This window comes from Lissotriton helveticus, chromosome 3_1, assembly GCF_964261635.1.
Source record: "Lissotriton helveticus chromosome 3_1, aLisHel1.1, whole genome shotgun sequence".
NCBI lineage: Eukaryota > Metazoa > Chordata > Amphibia > Caudata > Salamandridae > Lissotriton > Lissotriton helveticus.
In genome coordinates, this window is record NC_136061.1 from 1,824,034,025 (window position 1) to 1,824,059,541 (window position 25,517).

A 25,517-nucleotide genomic window follows, 5' to 3' on the forward strand; every position below is an offset into this window, starting at 1 on the left:
GCTCCCCGGTACGCTCCCCGGTGCGCATACCGTGCGCTCCCCCCACGAAAATCGAAAAAAAATAAAAAACATTTTTTTACCCGAGGGACCCTTTTATGGCCCCCACATCAAACCTTTTGGTCATTTCCCCCTTTGTTTTTTGCCACCTCTTGTGTCTCGATCCTACCGAGACACAAGATGGCGGCCGCTGCGGACTGTTTCGAATGTTTACAGACACCCGAGAGCCAATCAGCTTCCCGTGCGCAAGTCGCGTGGCGCGCCCGGTGCGCTCCCCGGTACGCGCACCGGGGCGCGCTTACAGATATATAAATTTTTTTGAACCTAAATTACTCAAAATCCTCTGGAGCACATATCTTAAGACATAGCAAAGGCACATCGGGCTACCAGTCCCTACAATTTTGCCAAGTTTGGTGAAAATCCATTCAGCCGTTCGAGCTAAAAGTGCGACAGACCGCCCTATGAAAATTAACATGGGGAAAACACGTTTTGGGACCCCCCTTTTATCTCGGCCCCCGCTTGATGAATCCCCCCAAACTTTCAGGGAAGGAGCGGAGCGCCGCGAGGCAAAGTTGCTGAAAAATTCAGGCTGATTCCTCAACCGGCGCCAAAGTTATTCCAAATAGAATGTTGCAATTTCCCTATGGAAATCGATCCTAACTATAACTACCTACTGGTAATATATATATATATAGATATATATATATAGATATATATATATAGATATATATATATATATATATATATATATATATATATATATATATATATATATATATATATATCTATATATATATATCTATATATATATATCTATATATATATATATATGTATATATATATATTATTTTTTTCCACAATGCGATCCCTTTGACTCCACGCGCTCAATTACTGGTGCTCTGCATAGGGGCCGAATCCTGGCCCAATATGACAATTTTACATCAAGGGATGCGGCACGCAAGATTTGGTTTTTACTTTGATTTTATTTCAGCTTCAAACTCGGACCAACGCGTTTCAGCCTAGCACAGGCTTTGTTCACGGTAAGTGAGCTGTTGTCTCTATCTACTATTTATCCCATCTGCTATTAGGATGCATCATGGAACTAGTAGTTTTTAGATATATACAATATATACATTGTTTTAAAATATACGTGACATGCAGTGTTTGAAATTATAAAGAACAGCAATTCATTGTCATTGCAACTTTTCAGTCTTATGCGCTGTAATTAATGTACATTCCGCAATTCATTGTCATTGCATTGTGATGCGCTGCAGTTTTTTGCGCTAATAAGGCAACATTTGTTTATATATATGGTTTGTAGTCCTCGATTATTCGTATTTGGTTGGGTATAGTACCCCATACTGATTATTGTATGTCCTGTTTGGGTCTCTTCTTGTTTGTTTGGTGTCTTTTGGGGATTAGTGCCCAACAAGTAGTCAATCTCATTTTGTAAGGTGTTCTCAATATGAATTATGATTTTACTTCATTTTAATCCAAATGTACATAAAGTTCCTCATCGAAGTTCATCCCAAGTGGCATCTTTGTTTTAATTCTAATTCTAATTATGAAGCCTGATTCTGTCTGTCTCAGTTTCCGTTGTCTGTTACCTCCTCTCTCATCAGGGTTTACCACATGTATCCCGAAGTATGTCATGGCTCTCCAGTCACTATTTTGACACAGTAACATATGTTTGGCCGTTGCATAGGACATGTCCTTGTTCTTTACTGCCCTGATATGTTCAAGAATTCTTTTCTTCAACATGCATGTTGTGCTTCCAATGTATTGTGATCCACACTTACACTCCACAATATATACTACATGTGTGGAGGAGCAGGTTATTTTTCCTTCGATGTTCATTATTTTTCCACTTGGTTCTACGAATGTACTTTTGTTTTGAGCCAATTTTGCATGCTTTGGACACATTACACTTTCTGAATCCTTTTTGTTGACTTGTGAGCTAATTATCTCTTTTCTCCAAATGGCTTTCTCAGCACTACATGAACCATCGGGCCACACGGATGGCCACGCCCACTGAGACTGAAACAATCGTATTTAAGTGGTGCATGGAGAAAATACAGCTTGGTCAATTCTGCACAAGTCCTTTACCCTCTGAGGAAGTGCTGTGCATGAAACGCGTCAGGGATGGACTAAAGTATGTTGGGGCGGCTTGCTGTTTCTACACTGCAATCTCCACAGAATTAAATGGCAATACTTCACCTGTCTGCGTGGGCTCCCTTATTCCAGGCAAACTTTGAGGTTTGTATATATATATATATATATATATATATATATATATATATATATATATATATATGTATATATATATATATATATATATATATATATACACAAAGTCCATGGAAAGCTGTCAAACACTATTGCAGAACGGGTGCCGCCTTACACGAGCATGGCCTTGCGTCTTTAAATTCACCAACAACCCTCTCAGCACAGAGAAGAGGAGCACTCATGATTCTCTAGGCACGGGTTTTATACTCCCAACAGACTTGTTTCGGCGTTTGCCTTTATCAATGTTGGTTGACTTTTATCCTGTTGCATATAGAGTGTTTAAATACATCTCAAAACATCACAATTGGTGGATGTCTGATAAACAGCAAAAAAGAACTGCTCTCAGTTCATTTTGTTGCTGCAGACGTCACTCGTGATGTTGTATTACCTTGAATAAGTGTCATCTCTCAGTGGGTACGAGGTATGTATAGCAGTCTAAATTTGCTGCAATTCACAAATGCAGCCACTTCTTTCGGACAGTAACAGCACATCAATTAAAAGTCAGGCTGTGTCTCCCTTAGACAAAGGTTTAGTAACCATTGTCCTTCCATTAAGTAATGTCCCAACACAAAGGGGCCCATTAGGATTTCGAGCGGATCGCCACCGCCATGCGGGCGGTGGCAATCCGCCCAACATCCTTGCCCGCCCCCTACCCATTTCCCCCTGCCATATTACTATGGCGGGGGGACCGCGTCAGACGGAAACACCGTCCGCCGCTTTTCCACCCTGGTCACCTTGCGGCTGGGGCGTAAAAGGGTTTATATGGTGGCAGTGTCTATCAGACACCGCCAGCCATAATAGGATGGGCTTTGGGAGATGCCTTTCCGTAGAAAGGCAGGCGTTCTTTACTTTTGGGGCCCCCTGCGGGCCCCCATGGTGAAGGCGAGGTGGGGGGTGCACATGGGGGGTACCTATGGTACCCCCCTGCATTTCAATGTACAACATGACAGGCACTGCGCGGTGCCTGTTATGTTGTGCATTGAAAAGCACAACGTGCATTTTTAACATTGTGGCGGGCAGTGCTGAGAGCACCGCCCGCCACAATGTTAAAAATGCAGGATGCGCCCGCCATTGTGGCGGGCGCATCCTAATTACCCCCATGGGACCCCTGCGGTTCCGCTGTCCGATAGGGTGGCGGGCGGACAAAGCCCCCCCGTCATACTAATGTCCCCCAAAGTTGGTGGGTGTGCATCTGTGACGTTGCGGCGTGTGGTTGTGGAAAAGTAAATTTTGCCATGTTCTGTGTCACTACGTGTCATCCATCATATGTTATGTGTGCATGATTAATATGCATATGTTATTCCCCATGTTTGATTAATGACGCAATTACAGTTGTGTCCACCTCTAGTATGCCAGTTTCCAGTTCTCGTGAATACTACGAATATCAGGCCTATGTAAAGTTACGTTGCCACGTTTCTCAGTGTGCACGTTATTCCATTGTAAAGTCCCCGTTTCTAGGCCTCAAAAGGGCCCGGACACCAGATTCAGCTCCTGTTTCCTGAAGCCTCGCTGAGGAGCGATACAGCCCCCACCTGTATCCTCGACCCTTCACTTACTTCCTGCCTCGCAGTGCCCGGCTCCGCCTGGCTCTGCCTCTGAGTCTGCCAAGAATATGTTATGATTCCAGTTATCAGTTCAGTCCTCCTTCTCTGCATTCCTAAGCTACTGAATCGCATCAATAGTTACCGTCATTGTCTAGCCTTTACGGCCCCACGTTAGAGAAATACTGTATTAATGGTCATTTAATATTCTTCATCACGCACTACATGTAGAATAATGCATGGTCCAGTCTTAGTGTCTGTTAGCCTTTCCCCTCCTGACTTCTAGTTTATATCAACATGTTCTCTAAACATCAGATACTAGATACTGTTTAGGTACATGTCGCCCTGACTCTCCAGACTTCAGTCTCTGCTCCTAGCACAGAGTTCGAAGCCCCCAGCTTCTCCTAGTGATACGTCATTGCCAGTTTGCGCGCACCATCAGGTTAGAGGTCCCGGCTCCTCAGGTAGCCCCCTCCATGGTTTCCGCCCCATTCATGACATATTCTGTTACGTTTGCATCACATGTCTATGTATACGCCCTGTTACACCTCTTTTCACCCTTATCTTTCGCGACTGCTACGCGTCACGCCTATTGCTCCACCCACTGCTACGCCTATTGCAATGTAATGCTATGTGTTTGCGTTATGTATATATGCTCATGTACTGTTATTAAAAAGTTATCCGTCATTCCCGATCCGGTCCCCGGCAGCTGCCGGGCCTTGCCATCCTATTCCCGTGCAGGTCGTCCTGTTCCTGTCCTTATGCTGTATTAAACCTGCAAAACTCCTACTACCTCGAATCTTGACTCTTATTTATTGAGCTATCTGTTATTCATTTATTCATTCAAAAATAGGGTATTATTTATTTATTTACCACATAATGGCGCCCGAATAGGGACTTGCCCTTTCCCCACGCGTCGGTGAAGCCACGCCGACCCCCTGACCCTCTGCAGTCGTGACGGAACTCTTCTGCGCACCGGCAGATATTTCTGCTTCAAGTATCCCTCAGGCCCACGGAGGAGACGGAGGAGGCGGTCCAGCATCCAGACGAGACGGTGGAGGAACGCGGCGAGTCCCGACCAGAGCCCAAGCCGAGAGTCCAAGGTCCGAGGTATCCGGAGGTCCACCCGTAACTAAAGTCCGAAGTTCGTCGTCCGTCGTCGTAGCAGTCCAGTCCAGTCCGAGGCCTTCCGTTCTTGCTGCCCGGTGAGTACCGTTACTGGGGTAGTATCTAGACAGGGTCAATTTAATTGACTCTGGTCTGTGGGTTGGTGGTACACAGACCCACAAACGAAGTGTCCACTTCGGTGGATGCGGGTCCTGAACGTGTCTCTTTATGAGACCGGTAAGTTTCGTACTGTTTCAGCAGTGCATCTAGTCTCTGTTCTAGTCAGTTCTGTTCTCGAGAAAATTCATGTGTTCTGTTCTCAGTATTCCAGGTAGTATTCTGTTCGAACTGTTATTTTAAATGTTCTTCATGTATTTTAATGTCGTGGTATGAATGGGGAATAAGTATCGTGTTTATTGTGTATTGTATTGTGTCTAGATTACAGTCCAGTCATGCCCTTGTTTTCCAAGTTACGTCAGTTAAAAACTAGAAAGGGTCTGCTGGAAGCAGCAGTTCCAGTTCCGCCTAGGGACAGTCCAGGTCATTTTATGTATCAGAAGCATGGCATAAGTGCCATATTATATCTAGATTTATGGGTAGAGTATACCAAACAGTTAGAAGAAAAGTATAGATGGCCCGTATCGGGCACATGGGATGCCGAGTGCATCATGCGAGTAGAAGAAGCATTATGGAAAAAGAAAGCCAGACAGTCACAGAAAGATGCCATCGAGTTATGGCGCAAAGAAGCTCATAAAAGAACCGAAAAAGAAATCAGAAAGTCAGAATTAAGTAAAGAATCCTTGGAACGAGCCCCTGAAAAAGAATTAATCGAGATAGGTGAACAAGTTAAAGCCGAACAGTCAGACAGACAGAGGCATGCCCTTATTAGGGGTATGTATCCTCTCCTTGCCGAGGGCTTGCCAAAAGCGACCCCAGAGGCATCCAGTAATTTCCCGCCACCATTAGTTCCGACCAAGCTACGTCACAAACAGACCGCAGCTGATATTTTTATTTCGTCCTATTTGGACGACACAGTCCCAGAATATGCAAATCCTGTTCGCGCTCCGCCAGTCCCTGTAAATCAGGCACTTCCCGCTCCTCCAGACACCGGAGTACCTGTTACGGTACCCCTGGTCCAGCCCGCCATACAAGTTCAGCCTACATTTCCATTTCCCACTCTGCCAGGACGAAGAGCCTCAGTAGACGACTCTAGTTTAGGGGCAGCAGGGGGAGGTACTCCTCAAACCCCGCCGCCACACAAGCGTTTAACGACAGCCGAATTACATATACAAGCATCACAGCGTACGCCCAGACATCAGACTGTAGCAGAAATAAGAAAATCCCTTGCCGAATGCGGCTATGATCCAGTCCCAGGCGAGGATAATATGGTTTTATATTCATTCCGCGTAAGAAAGGTGGCCGAGTATCTAGTCACCTTACCGAATATGAAAGAAGATCTAGACAGAATATATCGTTTCATCCGTACAGGGGATGATCCAGAAAGCATTGGCGAGGCCATGTCTCAAAGGAAAGCTGAGACCCAGCTCATGATATTAAAGTTTCTGATCAATTGTCTAATAAGAGAACAAGATTACCCGTCTAAAGATCAAGCCGAAATGAAAACCCTGACAAGGTGGAGTGATAATATAGCCGAGGGTAAGCACAAGACCGTCGGTGCTATGGAGAGTATGTACAAGAAAATTCGTAAAGAAATAATAAGGTTACACGATCAACGTAAAGCAGCACAAGTAAGCGAGAAAGAAAGTAACTCTGATCCTGAAGAGTTAGACGACGAGAATCCCGACAGAATAGCGTACGTAGGAAAATCTAGATTTCCAGATCGCCATTTATGCCTAGAACACAAGTCTATTTTCCATCATCCAGCACCAGAACAAGGTTCTCTAGAACAAGTATTCCAAGCTACCGATCACATTCTGAAATCACGAATCGGTTACAGTGAGTTAAGTACTATGCATGAACAAGAACTAGCCCGATCAGCAGTCCGATGGATTACTGATTCTACCACTTTTTCAGACGAAATAGTGGCACAAATGTTTCTGAAAATGCCCCCAGCTGAGCAACGACTGGCGGGTATGTATATGATTCAGCACCTCATTACATTGTATGAGGGTCAGCACTCTGATCCAGGCCCGTTACATGATATCCTGAACGAGTTACTCCAGTATAGATGGAAAGGTTTAGGTACGGACTTTCTGTGGTTCCCATACCGGGAGTCGAACCCGGGCCGCCTGGGTGAAAACCAGGAATCCTAACCGCTAGACCATATGGGACCGACTTAATTAGTGTCATTCTAGAACAGCGTCACAAATATAGAACGTTTTTGAACCCGCATTTTGTTCATGTCTCACCCTCAGAAAGTAAACCATTTTACATGGAGAGACAGAATCCGTTACGAGAAGTCCACCCAGTTAGAGGAACGGGTGGCGAACTAGAACGAGTGTTTGTTTACACTCCGATTACAAAGATGGAACTCCTCGAGATGAAGAAATTAATTCCCTGTCATGATAAAGATCCAGCAGGGTTCCACCGAGAATTAAAAGACATGCTCCGTATGGGAGAATACACGTATCCAGATATAATTAAAATGTTAAAGGTTCTGCTGCCCGCAGGGGTGTATGAAAAGCTCAAGGAAAAAGAATGGGAGGTGGGAGAGAAGAAGATCGATTGGGCAGTTCTAGAAGCTGAAGACAAGGCACGAGTACCAGGTACCGGTCTTGGAGCGAAATGTAAAGAATTACCAGAATTATTGATTCAAGTTTTACCTAGATTATTGACAACTAGAAAAGAAGACTGGGATGCAATCTCAGCCTGTAAACAGAAACAAGACGAAGATATAAGTGATTTTTATTCTAGATTTGAGAAATGTTTTAGCATCAACAGTGGTCTCAAGACAAGTAGTGAGTCATACCCTCACCTTTTTGTTACTAAATTAGTCGAGAATTCAAGTCCACAAATTAAAAATCGAGTTTTGAAAGTTGAAAGTACCTGGCAAGCTAATACCCCGTCCCAGATGTTGCAGATGCTCCAATACCACAAGAATAGAATCAGGGAAGAGCAAGACCACGAAAGGAAGCGTATGAAAGACACGAAAATGAAAGTACTAGTTGCACAATCTGTTCCTCAAGACAGTCAGAAGAGGGGTCCAAATCAAGCCAGTCATCCTGCAGCTCCCGTTAAAGGGAACTGCAATTATTGTAAACAGCCAGGTCATTTTATAAACGAGTGTGCAGTTCTGAAACATAACATAGCTACCGGTAAGACTAAAGAAAGACCACGTCCGCCTAGACAAGAACAAGTTTCACAGACTCCTCAGCCACAGAATGCACCACAGACAGTTACAGTACCGCAGCCTATCGCTGCAACACAGCACGTTACACAGCAGATGTACCAGTATGCACAGTCCGAGTATCCAGAGTATCAACCGTATTCATGAAACAGCCTAGAGAGGGAGGTAGGCTTGCCTATCATCGAGATACCTGTAAATCAAGAAGGTCCCTATGTTCACAGTCAAGTATTAGGGAAAGATAGAAAGTTTTTGATTGATACAGGGGCAAGTAGGACCACAATTAGTCACGCCGAAGTTCCAGGGGCTCCGCTCTCAGGCTCAAGAAATGTTTCCCTTGGATTTTCAGGAAAACCCATTGTAAATGAAATTTCAAAGCCAGTTACTCTAGAAGTAGGTCCATTGTCCCGTACTACTGATCTGTTACTTACTAAGTCATGTCCAGAAAACCTATTAGGCATTAAAACACTGAAAGAGTTAGGTGCAGTTATATGCTGTTCCCCAGAGGGAATACGTTTGTTCCTACGTGACTTTAAGGGTCACTATGTATTACGAGATTTTGATCCCAGATTGTCTAATGTTCCGCAGCATTTATGGGCGCAAGGTCCAACTGATGTAGGTTATATGCAAATCACACCCTATCGTGTGACTCTCAAGCCAGGTGTAGTGTTACCACGAATCAGACAGTACAGATTGCCACCTGAGGCTGTAGCAGCCTTATCCAAAATTATTGACGAGCTCATCGCTCAAGGAGTAGTTGTAGAAACTGACTCCAATGTATGCAATTCTCCGATCATTCCAGTCATGAAACGTACTGATCCAAATGCACCCCCAGTATATCGATTAGTGATTGACCTACGAGAACTTAATAAATGTATTATTCCGCAGTACCCAGTTGTCCCAGATATCTCTTCCCTATTAACAGCCATTGATTCCGAAGCCACGTTCTTTACTGTAATCGACCTCAAGAACGCGTTTTTCAGTGTCCCTATTCATCCAGACAGCCAGTTTCTTTTCGGATTCTGTTTAAATGGAAGGAGCTATATGTTCACACGAGCTCCTCAAGGTTTCACAGAAAGTCCTAGTATTTACAGTCAAGCACTCAAGAGACAACTAGACAACATTCACATGCCAACTGACACTGCCCTGCTCCAGTATGTCGATGATCTACTGATCACAGCCCGTTCTGAACGTGCTTGCGAGCGAGCATCCCTTACAGTCTTGTATTTTCTAGCCGAGATGGGGCACAAGGTGTCCCCTTCGAAGCTTCAATTCTGTGTCCAGCAAGTGGTATACTTAGGACACTTACTGTCCAAGAGGGGTAGGCAGTTGACACCAGACCGTATCCAGTTAATAGCGAGTCTTCCTCAGCCCAAGACCCAGAAGGAGGTACGTGCTTTTATCGGCCTCACTTCTTATTGCCGACAATGGATTCCTCAGTATGCATTCCTAGCCAAGCCACTGATACAGTTAACGACACAGGAGGCAGCCGTATCGACTGTCCTCCCTTGGACATCTGAACATACACTCAGTTTCAATGAGTTAAAGAAAGCTTTATGTCAAGCTCCAGTTCTAGCTACACCAAACTACAGTAAGCCTTTTACACTTTTCGTCACTGAACGCGAAGGTACAGCATTATCTGTTCTTACACAAGATCAAGCAGGACAATACAAGCCCTGTGCTTATTTTTCGAGCACATTAGATCCTGTAGCCCAGGCTCTGCCTGCGTGCCTCAAGTCAGTTGCAGCCACAGCCCTAGCTATCAGACAAAGTGATTCCATAGTCTTAGGACATACCTTGACAGTACAAGTTCCACATTCCGTGGAAGTTCTTTTAAACCGAACACAAACTCAGCACTTGACAATTGCACGTTTAACAGGTTATGAATTGACACTGTTCCAGCCACACATAGAAATCAGACGCTGCAACATTTTAAATCCTGCTACATTGTTACCATCAGTTACTTCGAATTCTGCCACACATGACTGTGTGGAAGTAGTTAACATTACGACAAAGCCAAGACAAGATCTGACAGATATTCCGTTACCAGACCCCGACCTGACACTTTATGTGGATGGTTCATGTATGAGAACAAGTACAGGAGAACTAGTCGCCGCGTATGCAGTGACTACCGACACCGAGGTTATTGAAACACACCGTATTGATACCCTGTCCGCTCAAGCAGCAGAGCTAGTTGCTCTGACACAAGCCTGCATACACGCTAAGAACCGGAAAGTTAATGTTTACACAGATTCACGCTACGCATTCGGAGTTGTACACGACTTTGGAGTGCTCTGGCAGGAGAGAGGTTTCATGACTTCTCATGGAACCAAGATTCAGCATGGTCTCCTTATTCAAGCTCTGTTAGATGCCATACATTTACCGACATCTATTGCTATCATGAAGTGCAAAGCACATACGAAAGTTATTGACATTATTTCCCAGGGTAACGATCTAGCAGATCGCACAGCCAAGCTTACAGCACAGACTCCAGACATTCCAGTTAACATGACACACACTCCAGATCCGACTACATGCATGACAGTTAAGGACCCTACACAAGATGTCATAGATATCCAGTTACACGCTACTCCCGAAGAAATCAAGAAATGGTCCGAACAAGGAGGGGTCCAGACAGATCAGGGATGGGTAACGAAGGGTAAAGCCACATGGTTTCTCCCCGACTCTATGGTTCAAGTCATTATTAATACCGCACATAGTCCAGCACATTTAGGAGAAAAAGCTATGTTAGACAGTATCCAGAACATTTGGTTCAACAAGCATTTACGAGCTGCAGCCAAGCAGAAAGTCCGTACCTGTATGATATGTTGTCAGTTTAATCCAGGTAAAAGTGTCCCGGTGGAACAAGGTGGATTCCAGCCTCCTGACCACCCTTTTGAAGTCCTCCAGATGGATTATATTCAGATGGAGCGATGTCGAGGTTTCAAGTATGTCCTTGTAGTTGTATGCGCTTTGTCCAGGTGGACAGAAGCATATCCAGTCCCAGATTACACAGCCGCGACCACTGCCAAGCAGTTGGTTCGTGAGTTCTTCCCCCGTTATGGACTCCCTAGGGTCGTATATTTTGATAACGGCCAGCCATTCTCATCAGAGTTGATGAAGCATGTTTCCCTTTTGTTAGGATACCAGTGGAAGTTCCATTGTGTACGCCATCCTGAAGCAGCCGGTCTCGTAGAGAGACATAACCAGACCCTGAAAATTCGCATCGCAAAAGTATGTAAAGAGAAAGGTGTGGACTGGCTAGTAGCTCTGCCAGTCGCCTTATTTTATATGCGCATGGTCGCACATTCCAGATCAGGTCTGTCCCCGTATGAGGTCGTTTTCTGCCGCCCCCCTAACATGTGGGGTACTCCTAGACCCCGAAGTATTACCGATGTTTCAAGTAATATGCTGACAGATTACCTAGCTTCCTTGATGTCTGCCCTCAACTCTTGTCGTTCACAGGTTGCCGCCGCATTTCCAGACAATACCGAGGTGGCACCGCATGAAATCGTTCCAGGATCCATGGTCCTTGTCCGGAATTTTGACCGCTCAAGTCCGCTGGAGCCACGCTGGAAGGAGCCCCGACAGGTCCTCCTCGCCACCCGTACAGCCGTGAAGTTGGAAGGTCGCAAAGGCTGGGTGCACCTTTCGCACGTGAAAAAGTTTTATGGACTGAAACCCGTCTCAAAGAACATTTCCCAGGATTTGAAGGATTACCAAAATATTGTTCTCAAGGACTGTCCCGCAAAAGACATTGCTACAAACCCTCCCCTGTTAGAGAAAACTCCGCAACAGGAGTATAAACTCAAGTTAAGGTCTAGTAAAATAAGTCAGCCAGTTTGATTGTCTAAGTCCTCCCCTAGGTGAAACGGTTAGACTGTTTCTGACATGTATAAAATAGACCCCCATAGTGAGAGAGTTAGTCAAAACTCAATCCGATGTATCATTTTTCTATGTTTCATATTATTTCTCAGCATTATGATTTCCTGCACCAGTTATGCAATTTACCTGTGTTTCCCAGTTTCTCATGTAAATACGTCTTCTAATGCTACAGTAGAACACACGTTTAGTGATCTGCCTCCTCATGAACTCTCTTACCGCCTCGCTATGCGAAATAATTCTTTTATCCGCATGCTACATTACTCACACCAAACCAGCAATGCCACTAATTGTTGGGTGTGTGGTCGACTCCCCCCTTTCCAGACACCGAAGGGAGTTCTGCCACTCTTTCCTTATCCATTTTCACATAATGGTTCGTGTGGAGCATGGTCCACGTTAACATCATCCTCAACAGATATGTCTTTCCTTAACAGTACATGTTTTCCAGACAAGCAAGGTCTCCCCCACAGAATCGGGTTAGATCTAGAAAATGAAGTTTACAATTTAGGTAATTATTCTTCGAATTTCATGGTCCTGAATGTTCAGTCTGATTCCACTCCAGACTTACCTGCTATTTCAGTACTACCAGTCAAAGGCGAATTATGTGTCCGAAATAATGGTTCCGTACATGTAGGACATAGTGATTGTACTACTATTGTCAAGTATAGTGACAGTGGGAAATCTATTTTCAAAGCTTCACGTCATTCTTATTTTATTTGTGGTCAAACTGCATATGTTCGTCTGCCCCTCGATTGGGAGGGAACCTGTTACATTGCCTTCCTACTGCCACCAGTTTTCCTAGCCCCACCTGATTATCATAGAAACACACATCTAGTACACATTAGACATAGAAGGGAGTCCCCAATTGTCGATTATACTGAAACTGCTCTAGAACAGTATACAGATTTCAACAGAGGTTTCTTTTTCTTTATAGGGCCTATCCAGAATAGTAAGCTAATCCGCAGGTTAACCAGAACCCTTGAAGCTGTAGTAAATGAGACTGCCTCTGCTCTAGGTAACTTAACCGAAGAGCAATCTGCTATGAGATTTGTCGTTTTACAGAATCGTCTCGTCCTTGACGTCATATTGGCCGATAGGGGCGGGGCCTGTAGAGTCATCGGATCTAGTTGCTGCATTTTCATTCCAAATAACGCGCCGTCTGTTTATTCAGCTATAACCAGACTCCATAAGATTGCCCATCTGTTACACCAAGATCCAGGCACCTGGACATGGTCCGGTTGGTTCTGGAATATAATTTCCGCCTGGGGATGGAAAGGCTTGTCCTTTCTAGGTATTGCAGTAGCGATCATATTCAGCTGCTGCCTCTGTATACAATGTGGCCCTGCGATTTGCGGCATTTGTGCTACCTCTTGTATTCCTAATCCCAAGCCCCGTTCTAAATCCCGTTCCAGGATAATTCGAGACGAGCAAATGATACTGTATGAAATGATAGATGGTATCATGAATATTGATGTTTCCTGATGGAAACGTAGTGACAAGGAGGGAATGTGGAAAAGTAAATTTTGCCATGTTCTGTGTCACTACGTGTCATCCATCATATGTTATGTGTGCATGATTAATATGCATATGTTATTCCCCATGTTTGATTAATGACGCAATTACAGTTGTGTCCACCTCTAGTATGCCAGTTTCCAGTTCTCGTGAATACTACGAATATCAGGCCTATGTAAAGTTACGTTGCCACGTTTCTCAGTGTGCACGTTATTCCATTGTAAAGTCCCCGTTTCTAGGCCTCAAAAGGGCCCGGACACCAGATTCAGCTCCTGTTTCCTGAAGCCTCGCTGAGGAGCGATACAGCCCCCACCTGTATCCTCGACCCTTCACTTACTTCCTGCCTCGCAGTGCCCGGCTCCGCCTGGCTCTGCCTCTGAGTCTGCCAAGAATATGTTATGATTCCAGTTATCAGTTCAGTCCTCCTTCTCTGCATTCCTAAGCTACTGAATCGCATCAATAGTTACCGTCATTGTCTAGCCTTTACGGCCCCACGTTAGAGAAATACTGTATTAATGGTCATTTAATATTCTTCATCACGCACTACATGTAGAATAATGCATGGTCCAGTCTTAGTGTCTGTTAGCCTTTCCCCTCCTGACTTCTAGTTTATATCAACATGTTCTCTAAACATCAGATACTAGATACTGTTTAGGTACATGTCGCCCTGACTCTCCAGACTTCAGTCTCTGCTCCTAGCACAGAGTTCGAAGCCCCCAGCTTCTCCTAGTGATACGTCATTGCCAGTTTGCGCGCACCATCAGGTTAGAGGTCCCGGCTCCTCAGGTAGCCCCCTCCATGGTTTCCGCCCCATTCATGACATATTCTGTTACGTTTGCATCACATGTCTATGTATACGCCCTGTTACACCTCTTTTCACCCTTATCTTTCGCGACTGCTACGCGTCACGCCTATTGCTCCACCCACTGCTACGCCTATTGCAATGTAATGCTATGTGTTTGCGTTATGTATATATGCTCATGTACTGTTATTAAAAAGTTATCCGTCATTCCCGATCCGGTCCCCGGCAGCTGCCGGGCCTTGCCATCCTATTCCCGTGCAGGTCGTCCTGTTCCTGTCCTTATGCTGTATTAAACCTGCAAAACTCCTACTACCTCGAATCTTGACTCTTATTTATTGAGCTATCTGTTATTCATTTATTCATTCAAAAATAGGGTATTATTTATTTATTTACCACATGGTGATGCGCTCTAGTTGTTGTGCGTGCGCCCGAGGCACGCCGGGAGCATAAGGCGGCCATCTTGTATGCCGTGGGGAGAGCAAAGTGTGAGTCACACTCCCGGCGCTAGGAAATATAAATCTTCAAATATACCTCAATGTGTCCGTGTATTCTTTAGATAAAAACGGCACATTATAAACTGGCGGCAAGGCTGCGGGATGCCGCTATTGCCCTCAGAGCGACACGTGCCCAGAACTCACCGAGACACAAAAAAGAAAAAACTGGCCCGAGCGCAGCAGAGGAGCCAGTGGTACCACGAGACGGGGGGCATTTCCCGACATCCCCGAAGGCATCGCAGCAGAAGTGACTTTCCTCGATGGGAACGCCAGCTACAACAGTGGAAGAAGGGTAGTGCCAGCAAATAGAAGACAGCAGAGACACCACGGGGGCACCCTGAGGCCTGCAGACAAGAGGAAGAGGCTTGGTGATCAGTCAGAAGCCAGGCACAGGTCAGCAGTGTGCAGCCTTGGCTCTGGGTATCCACACGGTACCCACACACAGATGGTGCAGAGCCCCCCACCCGCACAGTGAGTAAGCAGGTTGCTGCCAGGCAGTCGAGGACCTTTGGGCACACCGAGGAGGACCTTAGCGGGCAACCCATACCCCTTAAGGAGCACAGCGCTGGAGCTCCAAGGCACATCCTGCGACAGGAAAGGGAGCCCTGCACATACGCTGGTGAGCGGGCAGTAGAGAGGCAAGCCCCAGGGAGTCCACCAGAGGTCGCCACACAGCAAGCCCCAGTCCAGCGCGAAGGAGGGAAAAATGTGCGCGCAATCGTCGTCTCTCACCAACCTGGTCCCGTTGTTACCTAAGCGGGGTGTATATATATGTACAAACATGAGCTTTGTTTTGCGGTCACGAGAGTATCCTGGGAACTGTAGTTCTCGTAGGCTCGCCTGACGATGTTGTCTATAACTATGGAACTATTTGTGGTCCTAAGGGGACTTAGTAATAGACAATGGATCTGGATGTTATATTGATAACAATGATAATATAAATATATGTTGTCCATTTGAGAAGTATTGTGGTAATGAATTTGCACATTCCAATATGTCTGCCAATCTCGGTTGCAATGCCGTTCTCCATGTCAAGTAAAGTAATAGACATAAAAGAGGGCCGTTTCATGCACGCCGCATCACCATCGAGAAAGGCGACTGCCAAAACGCGTCTGGTTACCGTGAGTCCTCAGTAAAATCGTTTGGACTCGCCCCGAGAGTGCTTTTCTTTGTGCCTGTGGAATTGCGTGAAGAATGGAGCAATAATACATATATATATACACACACACACACACACACAACGGAAAAGCACAATGGGCATTGATTCATGCAGGATTTAATTTAGCAAACAGACGTGTATCGGCTTCATGCATTCCTCAGTGTTTGCATAATGCACAAACTATGCTCAGTTGAAAAAAAAAAAGACTTCAATTTACTTTCGTTGGAGCACAAAACATACGCGTAGAAAGAGGACTGTGCCATTGAAGTATGTCACACATTTTTTGGGACGCTTTATTTTTGTAATTTATACAGAATAACAGGTCCTGCATTGTCTCACTCAAATACGACACATTGATACTTTCTGTCATGAATAGGCAACATATTCCATTATAGTCGCAAGCAAGAGACCTCGTTTTAGAGTTCTAGCAATTTGCAAATACAAATATGGCCATTGAGCCAGTAAATAAATAAATCCGTATTTGTAAAGTGCAAACTACTCACACTTATGGGGTCTCGAGGCGCTGGGGGCCGTCGTGGAAATTAAGGGCCAGATGTAGGAAGGCCGTTACCGGTCGGTAACGGCCGAAAATCGGTATTTTCGGCCGTTACCGACCGGTATTTAGTTTTCGGCATGTAGGAGACCGAAAATCATCCGAATTGGTAAATTTACCGATTTGGTAAAGTTCCCGAATCGGTAAAATACTGAATCAGAAATATTACCGAATCAGTAAATTTACCGAATCGCAAAGGTTTGCGAATCGGTAAATTTACTGAATCGGTAATATTTACCGAATCGGTAAATTTACCGAATCGGTAAATTTACCGATTCAGTAAATAAGAAGTGGTAATAATGGATATTGAGATGTAGGGAAGCTCTGAAATACCGAATTTGCTTGAAATTCGGTATTTAAGAGTCGGTATTTAAAAGGCTTGTAGCAAGAGATTATTGGATTTCCCTTTGTTATCAAGAAACTGAGAACGATTTTCTGATTTAAAGGAGTAAGGGCCAGATGTAGAAAGAAGCCCTTTACCGGTCGGTAACGGCCGAAAATCGGTATTTTCGGCCGTTACCGACCGGTATTGAGCTTTCAGGATGTAGGAGACCGAAAATCTTCCGATTGTAAAATACCGAATCGGCAATTAAGAAGTGGTAAAAATGGATATTGAGATGTAGGGAAGCTCTGAAATACCGAATTTGCTTGAAATTCGGTATTTAAGAGTCGGTATTTACCATGGATTGGAATCAGGTGGTAAACAGGTGCAACTTATAAAAATGGACCCAAAATGCAATTCTTCTTGCACAATGGCGGCATTTTATGTCATAGCAAGACGGCTACGACTACAGGAGGAAGGAGAGAAGGAATGGCAGAGAGAGGAGCAGGTCTACAGACAGAGGATAACCCTGTTCATGCTCACAGAGGCAGAGATACTCCAGAGGTACAGGTTGGCCCCAGACACCATCACTGACCGCATCAGGGACCTCCACCCACTGTTGGAGCACACTACCCCAAGGGCACACACTATTCCTCCCCATGTGCAGGTGCTGTGCAGCCTACACCTGCTTGCCTCTGGGAGCTACCAGAGTGTGGTTGCTGCGGTAGGTGGGGTGACCCAGAGCAGCCTGTCAAGGTTTTTCCACAAATTCCTTGACGCAATGTTACAGAGGATGGAGCATTACATATCATTTCCTGCAACCCATGCTGAACTGGTCCAAACAAAATCAGACTTCTACCAGATGGCACGTTTCCCCAATATCATTGGCTGCATTGATGGCACGCACATTCCCATTTCTCCCCCTGCTGCCACAGAATATATCTACAGGAATAGGAAGTCCACCCACACCATCAATGTGCAGGTGATCTGCAATGTAAAGTTCGCCATTACTGACCTTGTGGCAAAATTCCCTGGGAGTACCCATGACTCCTATATATTTCAGAACAGTGGCATCTATGCACGGCTGACTGCAGGTGAATTTGGTGAAGGACACCTCCTAGGTAAGACACAGTGTGCGACCCCTATAACACCTAAGCAGTACAAGTATGCATGTGATTAAATCATACCCATTTTCTTTTAGGAGACAGTGCATATGCCCTCCGCTCCTTCATACTCACCCCCTACCTCAACCCCTCAACACCCAGCCAAAGGAGATATAACCGAGCACACAAGAGCACACGCAATGTTGTTGAGAGAACATTTGGCATCTGGAAAAGCAGGTTCAGATGCTTGCACAAGAGCAGAGGTGCAAGGCAGTTATAGCCCCATCACCTGCTGTAAGATCATTGCTGCCTGTGCCATGTTTCACAATCTTGCTGTGAAGAGTGGGACTGAGGTGGAGTTGTCAGACTATGAGGATCATGACGACAACATTGCTGTGCCTGAAACACAACCTGCTGGAGTGTCTACACCAAGTGATGGGAGATACAGACGTGAGGAAATAACACGCAACTATTTCTGAGTGAGTGATGACACTGAAATCTATATTGAAAGCACAAGGTTTTGTTTAATTTAGTATATTTCCAGGTATGTTAAAGAACAAAAGTGCAACAGTAAGCATTTCACAGCAATGCTCACAGTGAGCAAACACACACACACAGGTGTTGAATCCACCCACCATAGTTGTATATTGTCACTAGGCAGGTTTAAATGGCACAAATGTGCAACTTTAACTTTTTGAACTAGGATTAGAAAGTCCAAAGGCAGTAGGCCATATTATCAACTGTTCATTTACGGCCACGCTTTGCACTAGCAGGTGTTTGTGGCTCAACCTGTTCACAGGGCGTTTGGCCTGTAGCCTCACCCTGTCGCCTGCTGCTCCTCCTTGTCTCTACGACATGGGGGCTTGCTGTGCTGCTCCTACTGGTGCTACCTTCAGTGTCAGGCACGTCAATGGCAGCAGTTTGTGCACTCTGGGCATTGAGTAGAGCCTCCAGCGCACCGGTCATTCCGGCTATGCCCCTTGTGAGCTGATTGCTGTTATGAGTCAGGACTTCCTGACTATTCCGTCTGCATAGCAGGGATGTGGCTGTTGCCAGGCGGTGTATAGATTTCTCTGTTCTCTCTGCACGCTGCTTCTCCCTGCGCCTTGAAGTAATTTCAGAGTCCAGTTTTGTGCACAGTTCCTGTATGCCTGTTGCCATGCTCTTGTTCACTTCCACCAGCTCCCTGATGCCCATGCCAATTTCCTGCATGTTAATGTTGAGGTTTCGCATTTGTCTTTGACAGGCCATGATGCCCTTGCCCTGCATCCTCTGAATCCTGACCATGGGTCCCTCCAGGCCTTGGAAGACACTGGACCCCTCCCCACGTGCACCTACACTCCTTCCTTGTACTGTGCGCCGTCTAGTGGTACTTGGTACAGGCTCTGTGCTGGGCTGCAGTGTGACAGGGATGGCAGCTTCAGCCAAGTTGTGTGACTCTTCACCCACCATTTCACCAGCAGCTGTCTCCATTTCCAGCAGTGGGGAAACAACATGCCTCCTGCTAGGGTGTGCAGCAGGTGCTTCTACCTCCAGGGATGCTGGCATTTCAGGTGATGAAAGCAATAGTGGGGACTGTGTTGGTATTGGGGAGGCTGGCATTTCTTCACTGACGTCAGGTTCTTGGGAAGGTGCCTGCCCACTCAGAACACCTGTGTCCTGTAATGCACTGGGACCTGGCTCATGACTGTCATCCCTCTCGGGTGCCGTGCCTTCTGCCTCCTCAGACTGCCTTCTGGATGTGTGACCTGTGGACATATGAGCACATATCAGCTAGGTGCAAATGTCTCACTGCCACTACAATTAAACATATGTAATTGCACTTAGTACATGCTGCCTGCCCTTCATTATGTATGCATTCAGTTGAATAACTTGGTGGTTACAGTGCTGTGTGACATGCTCTTTCATTAACTGACTATGTGTACCATGATGCATTGCTACAGTTTGGCACAGTCACCCTGGGACTGGGGTAACTTAGCTGCAATGGGTGAGGGATGGATGAGGGTGTGAGGGGGATTGCTGTGCATGCATCTTACCTTTATTCGATGCAGCTTTTGCCAAACTGTCCACTTCTCCCAGTCCATGGACACTTTCAGGCTCCAGGGTTGTGGCTACCATCTCCTCCAGGTCGGTGAGGGGGGGTGCAGTGTTTTTTCCACCACCTGTTTGGGAGGCCTGTTTGTGGTGGTCAGCCAATTTCTTTTTTGTGAGGCTCCTTAGGTCATAGAACCTCTTTTTTAAATCTTCAGTGACTCTGGTGGTCACTCCCACTGCATTTACTTTCTCCAGGATTTCCAGCCAAATCTTCCTTTTTGCTGATTCTGGAACTGTAAGGGACTGCTTCCCAAAACGTCTGTGGTGAACCTTAACCACCTCCTCAACAAGGACCTGTAGCTCCATGCTGCTGAATTTGAGCTTTCTTTTCCTTTCAGCCTGCTCTGTGTCCTTGCTGCTTGCCATGTTTTAATTTGAAAGTCCACAAACTCTGTCTGCTGCTGCTCCCAGTCTCTCTGCTCCAACTGCCTCTCCAGAACCTTCTAATTACTTGCAGCTGCCTGTGTAGCCACTTCCTGGTAGGAAGGGGGAGGGTGATTGCACCTGATTGGCTGTTGTGTTAAGTTTCACTTTTGCTTGCTGTCCGATTCGGTATTTACCGAATCGGTATTTACCGATTCGGTATTTACCGAATCAGTATTTCCAATGCATTCCTATGGGCCAAAAGGCCCATAGGAATGCATTGGGAATACCGATTCGGTAAATACCGATTCGGTAAATACCGATTCGGTAATTTCCGATTGTCCAATACCGAATGTTACCGATTCGGTAAAAAATACCGATATTTCCCCTACATCTCATTTACCAATTTTTGAATACCGAATCGGTAAAATTCGGTATTTAAGAATCGGTAAAATCAGATTACCTACATCTAGCCCTAAGTGAGCTATTGCCCAGAGTCACATGGTGCTGAGCTGAGCTGCCGCCGGGGATCAAACCATGAACCCAGTGCTCCAAAGTCAGCTGCCCTGGCTGCTGCACCACACCTCTCCGCTCAGTCATCCAAATTTAATAACGCCCTGAATGTGCTGCCATGAGTGTCCCAAGGAGTCGTACCTACTGATATTAAAATGCCCATTCATTTAGCATAGCGCCTCTCATATATTGACCCCTTGTCGTAAACCCATGATCAAAATGACGGGCACCTACCCATGGTAGTCGTCTAATGACAGCATTTACTCCTCAACAATATAAACAGGACTTCTTTGTGTCCCTTGGAAATCAAGCGCTTTCCGGATACATTGGTTCAGGCAATGTACAATTATAATCACTCCACTGGTTCTACCAGTATACTGACAAATTCTTAGGACGGGTGCCTCCATTAATGAGGGTGGACTCACGTATAATATCTACAACGAAAAAGCACAACCGGCACTCACATGTGCTTTGGTTCGTGCAGGATTTAATTCAGCACATAGACATGTTTTGGCTACATTCCTTGCACAATGTTTGCATAATAGACAAATTATGCTCAATTAAATTAAAAGCTTCAACTCAACTTTCATAGGAGAACATTTAAATCCTGCATGAATCAAAAACCCTGTGAGTGCCTATTGTGCTTTTTCATTGTAGATATTATACGTGAGTCCACCCACATGAACGGAGGCATCCGCCCTAAGAGTTCGGCAGTAACAATCTTTTTCCAAAGATGTTCTAGATTTATTTTATTTTTTAATGGAGATCGAAGTCTCCATTAAGAAGGATAGAATACAAAAACTTTAGAGATTTACAGACTGAGTTTACTTTTGGACTTAACGTAGATAAAGAACTTGGCAGTACACTCACATTCATTTTTCTGGTCTCCAAATATTTTTGGAATCTCATAGGGCAAAAAGGGATTTTTTTATGCTCTGTGTGGATTGTTCATATTTGGTGCAGGTAGAACTTTACTCGAGGATGGTGCTTTTTCTTATTTGGTGTAAATCCATTCAGTTGTTTTCAATGAGCATTTAAAGATGAGCTCAGGTTGAGCATGAAAGGGTTAAAGGTCAGAAAATGTCAATGTTAACTAGGTCTACAGATCTACCAAAAGATATGAAGTGGTACAAAAGGGGGTGGTGATGGACGGAGCATCTGAACCAATCAAACACTCACACCCAGTCAACAGATCTGGGCTTAATCCATCACCGTTCTTTAGCCCACTCTGCCACCCAGTTCAGACATGGCCATATGCAAATCAGTCTGACCCTGTGCCTCATGGGAGCAATCCAGCCCGAACTGCCAATCCATGCCTTCCCTGGACTGGAAACAAGCTTCCGATGACCGGTTTCTGTCATTTCAGCCGTCTTCAGCCCGGCTTGCTTGAATCCAGTGGCAAAGTGAGCAAGGGACTCATGTCTGAGCATACCCTGCCAACTTATGGCGAACAAAGTGGTACAAAAGGGGGTGGTGATGGACGGAGCATCTGAACCAATCAAACACTCACACCCAGTCAACAGATCTGGGTTTAATCCATCACCGTTCTTTAGCCCACTCTGCCACCCCAGTTCAGACATGGCCATATGCAAATCAGTCTGACCCTGTGCCTCATGGGAACAATCCAGCCCGAACTGCCAAGCCATGCCTTCCCTGGACCGGAAACAAGCTTCCGAAGACCGGTTTCCGGCATTTCAGCCATCTCCAGGCCGGCTTCCTTGAATCCAGTGGCAAAGTGAGCAAGGGACTCACGTCTGAGCATACCCTGCCAACTAATGGCGATCAAAGTGGTACAAAAGGGGGGGTTATGGACGGAGCATCTGAACCAATCAAAAACTTACACCCAGTCAACAGATCTGGGTTTAATCCATCACCGTTCTTTAGCCCACTCTGCCACCCCAGTTCAGACATGGCCATATGCAAATCAGTCTGACCCTGTGCCTCATGGGAACAATCCAGCCCGAACTGCTGGTCACAACGTCAAAAAACACCATTTAATTTCACCAGTTATAGTTTATTTAGCTAACTATAACTTTCACCCCGTCATGCACTGATAATTACCCTCATATATTATATCAATCATGACATGTATAATTACATCACTGATGACATCTCTGATGACATAATCCCATGAATGTGATAGTCTGCTATACACCTATTTTACTGGACGTTATTCTGTAAGGTACATCTAGATCTAATTTTCACTAGAATCTCTTAATGGGAGTAAGTTTTTGCAACATGCTCAGCCTTTTAATGGATCGTGGGTGTGTGAAGGAAGCGATCCCTCTATGAATGATTTGCATAGGGTGAACCCCATGTGCATCAAAAACATGCTGACCCGTGTCTCGTTGACAGATCACATGAGGTTGGCTATCTGTTAAAGCTTTGCCACAGGGAGAAGGCTGAACATAGTTGGTGTTTACTCTAGAAGGGGCCTTAGGAGAGAATGAGCTTTGCATGATAATTTGTGCATAGGATTGAAGACTTTATGCACAAGGTAGCAGCCCGCCCATGTGTGCTTGATTGCCCACAAGAGGTCGGCTATCTGCAAAGTGTCCGGTACAGGAAGTAGGCTGTGTGTAGTAGGGCCTTCACCACCTAAGGGGCCTTCGTTGTCTAGAGGGTGTGGACTCCTCATAGGAAGGTTCTACATGGGGCAAAGACTGTTCGTGGTAGATACTTCCCTACCCTGTCTGGTTGATTGCCCACGAGAAGTCAGCTTTCTGCATCTGATTTAGTACAGGTTAAATGCTGTGTGTAGTGGGAGCTTGGCTACCTAATGGGGTTTGAGTGTCTCCACAGAGTGAGTACTCCACAAAGAGCTGTTTACAGTGCAAAGATTGTGTGCAGTGGGGGCTTAACCCACTCATGTCTAGTTCATTACTAATATGAGGTCGGCTATCTACGATGTCCCATTCTCTAATAAAGCAGAAGATGTTCCTAATTGAAGAACTTTAACAACTTTGAAGATTGTGGGTTACCCTTTTTTTTTTAACACTTAGTGGTATTTCTATTTTTTCAAATCTCCAGTGTGCAAACAGAACCTTCTGTGTTGATCCCACACCACTGTTTTTTTTGCTTGCTCTCCACGTTTTTCTTTTCTTTGTGGCACAAATGCATGAGTGAAATCCCCAGAAACATACTGGCTTCGAGTCAGTCTGTGGCGCTCTACCCTTGGGATACCCAACCAGGCAAACCATCTAACACTGTGAGGAGTACAGGCATATGACCAAATTAAGCTTTCTACATGCTGCTGGACATCTAGGCCTTAATTGAAAGTTCTTTACCTGCTCTAAGTTGTGCTAAAGCAGCTCTGTACACCCTTTGCACTGGCAGCCATAGTTATATTCTTAGCTGACTACAAAAAGAGGAGTTTCTAAAATGATTGCTTCTTTCAGTTTTGCAAAAGCGTCATCACATCAAGTTCTTGCAATCAGTGAAACATTACATATTTTTTCAATTAAAATCTCAACATAGGGTGCCAAAAAGGCAAACTTACCCACAAACCTGGAATACAACTTGCAAAGAACCATGTAGGATCTCAGTTGATCCTTATTGGTGGATGTACTCAATTTTTGAACAGCTCAAAGTAAATTATCTTTGGGAAAAGTACTTTTGTTTGAAGTTTAATGACTCAGATCTTCACCCTTAATGAATTGAACAAACTTACATTTTCCACACTGTAGAGTCACTCCTCTCTCATGTAGTATGGAAAACACCTTGCTCAATACTTGTTTATGTTTCTTAACTGACTCAGCATGCATCCTAGAACACCACCAGTGATTCAATGCCCTTAAAAAAACATATGTACAAGCTTTTCGAATACCGAAGCGACAGTAGTTAACATGAAAGGCATCCTAGGATAACCGGAAGCAGAACTGAGACAAAAAGAATGTAGTAAAATGGCATGGTTTTTGTGCCCAGTCAATCTGATGGTAACCTGATTTAAAATAAAATATTCTGAAAACCTACACACCACCTACGTTTGCTAATACATTTTGGATATGAGGTAGATGATGACAATCCACCAAGATTTGCTTGTTAAGTGACATTACACCAACACTGAGTCTCAGATGTTACATTTTTTCATACCAGAAATTTGGATGAAACCCATTCAGAAGCATCTAATGGCTCAATCACTTCCTCTAAATACACATCTCCTAGCATTTAGATAAACTTTTACTAACATATAATGGGTCATTCCTGAGTTGATGCTTAATATGCAGAGCATTATTTTTTAGCACAATATTTTGTGAAAACCCACTGACCTTGCCAATCAACAGCTACATACACTTTGCCCATCATATGTCTATTTTGGAAGCCAATGGTGACAGACATAACATTTAACATCATTGGGTCCCATTTTTTTTTTTACTCCAATGTAGAGAAAAATAAATATCTGATATAATGGTAAATGGGGACACTAAATCGCCATAGCATCCGCTTCTTCGTAATCAATCTTAATTATACAATTTGGAGGATTGC

The 25,517-nt window shown here is 44.9% G+C and overlaps 1 non-coding gene across 1 annotated transcript; it reads right to left on the minus strand.

Moving 5' to 3' along the window:
- Positions 1 to 7,150: 7,150 nt before the first annotated feature.
- TRNAE-UUC (transfer RNA glutamic acid (anticodon UUC)) lies at positions 7,151 to 7,222 on the minus strand. Its single transcript has one exon. It is a non-coding gene; the product is annotated as a tRNA-Glu (tRNA).
- Between the last annotated feature and the right edge of the window lie 18,295 nt (positions 7,223 to 25,517).